Raw genomic sequence first — 9,108 nt, 5'->3', positions numbered from 1 at the left:
AAATTACTAACATAAACAAGAAGATATTCAAAAGATGAATACGTCCACATACAATAGCCTACACGGAGAGAGAGAGAGAGAGAGAGAGAGAGAGAGAGAGAGAGAGAGAGAGAGAGCTCTGCTTAGACTTTCGTGTCTATACTCATGCACGCACACACACTTAATTAGGTTTCATGTATACTCATAGACAATGGGTATTGGTAATTATGCTCAAAATATTCAAATACTAAAGGAAATATACATAAGAAACAATGGCGTAGGCCTACTTTTACATAATCACGAAGAAGACGTATTTTGTGTTCGAATGTCTTTAATTCTAACTTCGACTCTACATAATCATATCATTGTAAAAGTTTTACGGTTATAGGCAGGAAATATGCATCTGCAAATCAAGTCACTTAGGCCTACGCTTAAATAAAGCATAAAATTCTCAAATAAAGTTATAATTAACGACATTAAATCCAAGTTTCAAAAACGAAGCTGACGCCTAATCAAATCGAACGAAAATTCTTCGGATAAAAAGACGTATACTAATGTAGAAAAAAAAATGAAATGACCCTTACTGTTTGGCATCGTAAGGGCGAGAACAGCTTGCTCTAGGTAACTGGATACACACTAAAATGTTGTGTAATTTACATTTTCGTGAATTTCAATTACTATTATCTATGACATATTGCAATTTGACTTTTCCGTCATATTAAATGGAACAGATAGACTATAGGAACAAAATAAGTTATTGTTCAGTATCAGACACCACTAACTAGGCCTATGTTCTCATGCAACCTGCAGTACTCTAGCTCACACCGTTAAAATGATTTGCAAAGTTTTTCTTACAATTTTTTAAATATTCCTCGTTATTATTGTTTGTTTATTCTGCATTTGAAGTTCGTAAATAGAATGATAAAAGGTTTAAGCTTAAAAACATTTCGACTACTTCTGGCTTTATATTATTAGATGTTGTCGATTTCAAAATCGCCATAAACCGAAATTTCTCGCCTTTACTTCCCGTCAATTGGCTTTGACTTCATCTTTATATTAACAAAATTCCAACTTCTGTCAGTAACGTATACAATAGAAGGTAATTCCTGAATTATTTATAATCACTAATCCGCACTGGCCAGCGGGTGATGAAAACTGGCCAAACCCAACATATGAATAAGGACATGTCTGAGGTCTTTGTCCTGAACTGGATTAGAAACGGCTGCATTTGATGTTGATATTATTATTATTATTATCATTATCATTACTAAATGGTAACCTACAACCCTAGTTGGAAAAGAAAGATGCTATAAGCCCAAGGGTTCCAACTGGGAAAAATAGCCCAGTGAAGAAAGGAAATAAGGAGATAAAGAAATGGTATAAGAAATGATTAACAATCAATTAAATATTATTATTATTATTATTATTATTAAATGCTAAGCTACAACCCTAGTTGGATAAGCAGGCTGCTATAAGCCCAGGGGCCCCAACAGGGAAAATAGCCCAGTGAGGAAAGGAAAAAAAGGAAAAATTAAATATTTTAAGGATAGTAACATTAAAATAAATATTTCCTCTAAACAATAAAAATTTTAAAAAAATCAAGAGGAAGAGAAATCAGCTAGAATAGTGTCCCCGTATGTACCCTCAAGCAAGAGAACTCTAATCCAAGACAGTGGAAGACCATGGTACAGAAGCTATGACACTACCCAAGAGTAGAGAACAATGGTTTGATTTTGGAGTGTCCTTTGAAAAAAAAAAAAGAAGAAACCAGTAACAACATCAAAAACAGATATTGCATAAATCAACTTTAAAAACACTTATGTTCATCAGAGAAAAAATTTCTACCAAAATTCTCCCCAAAAAGTAGACAACTTTTCAACTATAAAAATTGGCCAAACACCAGATGCGACTCAAGTCATGTCCGAGGCCTTAGTCCTGCAGTGAACTGCATTTGTTGTTGTTGCTGTAGCTATTTTCTATACACACACACACACACACACACATATATATATATATATATATATATATATATATATATATATATATATATATATATATATATATATATATCCACTAATGACCAATTACTATATCCTGCAACTTGGCGCCTAAAAACCTTTAATTCATTCCAAAGTGCGAAGCAATATGAAACTATCGCTCAATTCAGAGGAAAATCACTTATTTCATTGACCGAAATAGTGTGAAAATATCGGTCAAATCCGAGGAAGAACAGAGGGTCCCACAGTCCGAGTTCTTTGGAAATAACAGGTTATTCTGAGAGAAAATCAAACCGAAATTACTTGGGAATTATTCATTTATAATAATAATAATAATAATAATAATAATAATAATAATAATGATAATAATTAGTTACTTGATTATAATGTCGCTCCAAGGGTTGCACATTTCTTAGTTAAGAGGAATAATGAGTCACATGTGAATGGAAGGTGTTCAATAACCTCTTTGAACCTGAAATTGTGTGTGTGTGCGTGTGTGTGCGATCGGGTTTGTAGAAATGGGTCTAACCTACATATTTTGTAGGTTCCCTTTTCCTATTGAAGTAACTCAGTTCAGTAGAGCGTAATGTACAGTTAACAAATTGAAATGACATTTTAAAAACCTAAAAAGGATTTGTAAAAGAAATTTAGAAATTCGAAATGGCCTACACACACACACATACACACACACACACGCCGAAAACGTTGGCCTACACTTAATATCTCTTTTAAAACCTATTACTGGTTATACATAATGAATCCAAGATTATAAAAAAAAAACGTATAATGTATCATAATTGGTATCACAATAAAACAGGACATTCACACGTCCGACAAATAAGTACAGATTGACCACTGAAATTGAAACGCCATCAACCGTAACCACAGACGTATGGCCATGCAACTTCCCGCCAATTTCCTAGACTATATTTGGTCCCTCCGACTTTTTCTCTTTTGTTACATTATATTTATTCATATTTGCTTCTTATCACTTTACTTCACACTTTCCTCATTTAATTCGCTTACTAGTAAAGCTACTCTAAGTTCTACTTAAAAGATATATTTTAATTCATTCTTTTCGTTTCAAGTTTCAACCATGTCTATACATTTTTTAACGTGGTTAGAGGGTTTGTGTATCATAAACAGCAACTCTGCTATAGTCAGGGACATTCATACTAGGTTGGTTTGCTGTGAGCAATCAGACAAGTCTCCCACCATCACCAACCGGCAGTTGGCCAGCGTGATGAAGCCAGGCCAAACTCCAGATAAAACGACAAATGGCAGCACTGCTCAATTAACTACATAATTATATAACGTCTCTTTGAAATACCTTAGTAAGAATTTCATAAAATTTTCAGACATATATTGGAGTATTTACTCGAATACAATTTACAAATACATTATACATTGGAAAAGAAATTGTCTTAATACACGAGAGAGAGAGAGAGAGAGAGAGAGAGAGAGAGAGAGAGAGAGAGAGATGCTCTGGTCAGTTCCATTGACTGAGTTTCATGAAGTACCAAAAATGCTATTCCTTCTGGACCTAGACTTTTCAGCATGATTATCAATTTAATTTCTAGAAGGTGCACAAAACAATGCTAATTACAAGATTTGCAGACGCTATGATTTAATATAATATATACAGTAGATATAATTAGATAGATAGATAGATAGATAGATATAATACAGCAACAACAACAAATGCAGCGGTTTCTAGTATACTGCATAAAAAAATGCTTCTGTCTGGGCTTTGGCCAGTTTTTATCAAAACGCTACCCACTGTGGATAGGTGATGGTGGGAGATTTTCGTCTGATCACTCACAGCAACTCGACCTAGTGTGAGTGGCTCTGACTAGTACAGCTTTGTTGGTCATGGTGATACACAAACCATTAAGGTATCACTACTCAGAAAGGGTATACACACAGACGGCTAAATTATATATATATATATATATATATATATATATATATATATATATATATATATATATATATATATATATCAAGGCACATCTCACCCTCCCCCGATGAAGCTTCATAACGCTGAATCCCCTACTGCTGCTACCTCCGCGGTCATCCAAGGCACCGGAGGAAGCAACAGGGCCTACCGGAACTGTGTTAAGTTGAACGATATTTTCATATTATTTCGCCCAATGAAACTAGATTTCGTCTTCTGAATTGAGCGATAGTTTCATATTGCTTCGCCCTTTTGAAAGAGTTGGAGATTTTAGGAATTATTTCGACGTCAAATTGCAAGATATGAAAATTGTTTGTTAGTGGATATATATATATATATATATATATATATATATATATATATATATATATATATATATATATGTGTGTGTGTGTGTGTGTGTGTGTACACATGTACAAATATAAATTTAAATCTATTAATCATAACTTTATTTGAGGAATGTATGTTTTATTTTAGTGTAGGCCTCAGTGGCGTGATTTGCAGAGGCCCATTCCATGTCTAAAACTGCAAAACATTAACAATGATAACTACTTATGCGAAGTCGAAGTTAGAATTAAAGTCATTCGAACACTATATAGATACGTCTCCTTCGTGATTAGGATAAAGTGGATGAATTTGATACGTAAAACTAGATCTACTCCATTGTTTTCTATGTAGGTTTTCTCTGACGTTTGAATAATTTTGGTATAATTTCCTGAAAAGATTATTGATTTTCTTGCAATTAGTCCAGTGAAATGGGATAGGACTAACATCTAGGGTCCGTTGCAAGGAGCAGCTTGGTATGGTAAATGTGTGTGTGAGCGTGCGTGTGGTTGTGCAACCATAATACCTTGAACATTCAGATTTATAGACGTTAATAAGTCGATTTGAAAATTTATATATTTGAAAATTTGTATTTTATAATGTAAGGGAAATAATATAATTAATATAATGAAAATAATAATTGACACATTATAATAAAAAAACTTATTGATATTTCTAAAAATAAAAGATTCGAGTGACAGATGAACAGTGTTGCCAAATTTCCTCCTAATAACATTATTTCCCTTACTGATATTGATACTGGTTAGACACTATTTACATTTGGCTCAGGCGTGGCTCATCAAAATTTACGTTATTCTCTCTCTCTCTCTCTCTCTCTCTCTCTCTCTCTCTCTCTCTCTCTTACACACACATTTGATAACTCTTTGTCTGCTATTCCTTTGTTCTTAAATACAACTTATCCGTTGATTCTTTGCCTATAGGTGTATAGGAAACGTAATTGTGTATGTGTGTGGATGTGTGTGCTTGGGTCAGGACGGAAGTCTGAGTAAATGTCTGTGAATATGAGAGAGAGAGAGAGAGAGAGAGAGAGAGAGAGAGAGAGATTTTTAAAAAAAAGTTCAAGTTTAATCATACACACTAAACCAAAGTCCATCTAATTAATTTCCACCATAATTGGTCTACAGACTGAAGAAAGGTGGCTTCCCCCGTCGGCCTCTGTTCTAAACCGAAAATATATCACTAATGAAATAGGAGATCCTCACTTACATGTTTCAGTAACGAAATAAAATGAGAAAATCTAATCACAACGAAACGCCTCATTTGAATCAACTCTTTCTCAGACAATTTCGTTCTAAATTCTATTCATTTGATCATGAAACTCCGAAAAGAGAGAGAGAGAGAGAGAGAGAGAGAGAGAGAGAGAGAGAGAGAGAGAGAGAGAGAGTTTTACGTGGCAAAGTCGTCGTCTTTACCTTTGGAGAAGAATTTTGCAATCCAATCAGCAGAAGCAGATTCTTTTGTGTATCACATAATCAGCAAAGCTCATGGCCACCCATACTAGGTTGGTTTGCTGTGAGTGAGAAGACTTAAGTCTCCCACCATCACTAATCCGCACTGGCCAGCGGGTGATGAAAACTGGCCAAACCCAAGATATGAATAAGGACATGTCTGAGGTCTTTGTCCTGTAATGGATTAGAAACGGCCGCATTTATTATTATTATTATTATTATCATTATTATTATTATTTTTATCATTATTATCATTATTATTATTAACCAACCTACACTACTTGGAAAATCAAGATGCTATAAGCCCAAGGGCTCCAACTGGGAAAAATAGCCCAATTAGGAAAGGAAATGAGATAAATAAATGACATAAGAAATTATTATTATTATTATTATGAAAATTGGCCAAACACCAGATGCGACTCAAGTCATGTCCGAGGCCTTAATCCTCCAGTGGACTGCATTTGTTGTTGTTGCTGTAGCTATTATATATATCCATCCATATACAAAAGGCACTTCCCCCAATTTTGGGGGGTAGCCGACATCAACAAGAAACAAAACAAAAAGGGGACCTCTACTCTCTATGTTCCTCCAGCCTAACCAAGGACTCAGCCGAGTTCAGCTGGTACTGCTAGGGTGCCACAGCCCAACCTCCCACATTTTCCACCACAGATGAAGCTTCATACTGCTGAGTCCCCTACTGCTGCTACCTCCGCGGTCATCTAAGGCACCGAAGGAAGCAGCAGGGCCTACCGGAACTGCGTCACAATCGCTCGCCATTCATTCCTATTTCTAGCACGCTCTCTTGCCTCTCTCACATCTATCCTCCTATCACCCAGAGCTTTCTTCACACCATCCATCCACCCAAACCTTGGCCTTCCTCTTGTACTTCTCCCATCAACTCTTGCATTCATCACCTTCTTTAGCAGACAACCATTTTCCATTCTCTCAGCATGGCCAAACCACCTCAACACATTCATATCCACTCTAGCCGCCAACTCATTTCTTACACCCGTTCTCACCCTCACCACTTCGTTCCTAACCCTATCTACTCGAGATACACCAGCCATACTCCTCAGACACTTCATCTCAAACACATTCAATTTCTGTCTCTGCACCACTTTCATTCCCCACAACTCCGATCCATACATCACAGTTGGTACAATCACTTTCTCATATAGAACTCTCTTTACATTCATGCCCAACCCTCTATTTTTTACTACTCCCTTAACTGCCCCCAACACTTTGCAACCTTCATTGACTCTCTGACGTACATCTGCTTCCACTCCACCATTTGCTGCAACAACAGACCCCAAGTACTTGAACTGATCCACCTCTTCAAGTAACTCTCCATTCAACATGACATTCAACCTTGCACCACCTTCCCTTCTCGTACATCTCATAACCTTACTCTTACCCACATTAACTCTCAACTTCCTTCTCTCACACACCCTTCCAAATTCTGTCACTAGTCGGTCAAGCTTCTCTTCTGTGTCTGCAACCAGTACAGTATCATCAGCAAACAACAACTGATTTACCTCCCATTCATGATCATTCTCGTCTACCAGTTTTAATCCTCGTCCAAGCACTCGAGCATTCACCTCTCTCACCACTCCATTATATATATATATATATATATATATATATATATATATATATATATATATATATATATATATATATATATATATATATATATATATCCACTAGTGGCCAATTACTATATCCTGCAACTTGGCGCCTAAATACCTCCAAGTCCTTCCAAGGGACGAAGCAATATGAAACTATCGCTCAATTCAGAGGAAAATCATTCATTTCATTGAACGAAATAGAGTGAAAACATCGCTCAACTCCGAGGAAGAACAGAGGGTCCCACAGTCCGAGTTCTTTGGAAATAACAGATTATTCTGAGAGCAAATCGAAACAAAATCACTTGAGAATTTCATTTATAATAATAATAATAATAATGATAATAATGATAATGATAATAATAATAGTTACTTGATTATAATGTCACTCCAAGGACTGCACATTTCTTAGTTAAGAGAAATAATGAGTCACATCTGAATGAAAGGTGTTCAACACCCTGTTTGAACCTGCAATTGTGTGTGTGTGAACATGTTTGTACAAATGGGTCTAACCTACATATTCATTAGGTTCCCTTTCCTGTTCAAATGAATTAGCTCAGTTGAGCGTAATGAACAGGGCCACATAGATAAAAGTTCTCAATCAATACATCTACGTTGAATAAACAAAACTGATATTTAAAAAACTTAAAGAGGATTTGCCAGACAGCCTTAAAAAATCGAAATGGCCTACACACACACACACACCCCGAAAACGTTGCCCTACACTGAATATCTCTTTTAAAACCTATTACAGGTTATACACAATAAACCCAAAATTATGCAAAACGTGTAATGTATCATAATTGGTATCACAATAAAACAGGACATTCACACATTTAACAAATAAGTACAGATTGACCGTTGAAATTGAAACGCCATCAACCGTAACCACAGACGGATGGCCATGCAACTTCCCGCCAATTTCCTAGACTATATTAATTTTGGTCCCTCCAACTTTTTCTCTATTGTTTAATCATATTTATTCGCATTTATACATATATATATATATATATATATATATATATATATATATATATATATATATATATATATGAACAAAATGTTAAACTACTATTATAACAAATAAACATCTTTTTCGACTACTACAAAATATTATGTTGTGAATTATGTCATTCTAGAATATGAATACGTGATATTGTATGGGGCAATATGCTATATATTTTGTCATTTTTTTTTCTTTTTTTGTGAATGACGTTATGCTAAAACTGTTGTACCTATTCAAACGAAACCTTGGTGGACCTGTGGGGTATGTGACCCAAGGTTAAATCCAATAGATTTTGAAGAAAATACATCGAAGTACAATTGTGCTGTGGAGTTTAAGAGCGAATAAGACTGCTGCTTGGCGTGGCGAAGACACAATTGCTTTCTACTGAGTGCCTCTCTAGTTTCAGCTTTAGTGTTGATAGTCCAATACTATATTTATGTCGCTTTTTCTATAAAAATTGAGATGAAATTAGTTTCAGAGATAAAACCTGTATGGAAATCTTATTCCATAATCAAGCACATTCGTCAACTTCATGTTTTGAATGTGTGAGAGTGAGGAGAAGGAGAGATAACTCGCTTAACTTCGGCTCATTGGACTCCATGGAACGATTTGACAATATTTGAACTGATGACGGTTGATGGAGTGTCAATTTTGGCGGTCAAGTTTTACTTATTTGTTGAGCCTGTAAATGACACATTTTAATGTAATACCGAATATAATATATCCCCATGTTTTGTACGGTAGTAAAATG

This window comes from Palaemon carinicauda, chromosome 3, assembly GCF_036898095.1.
Source record: "Palaemon carinicauda isolate YSFRI2023 chromosome 3, ASM3689809v2, whole genome shotgun sequence".
In the NCBI taxonomy this organism is placed as follows: domain Eukaryota; kingdom Metazoa; phylum Arthropoda; class Malacostraca; order Decapoda; family Palaemonidae; genus Palaemon; species Palaemon carinicauda.
The sequence above is the reverse complement of the archived record's forward strand: the minus strand, read 5'-3'. Positions refer to the sequence as shown.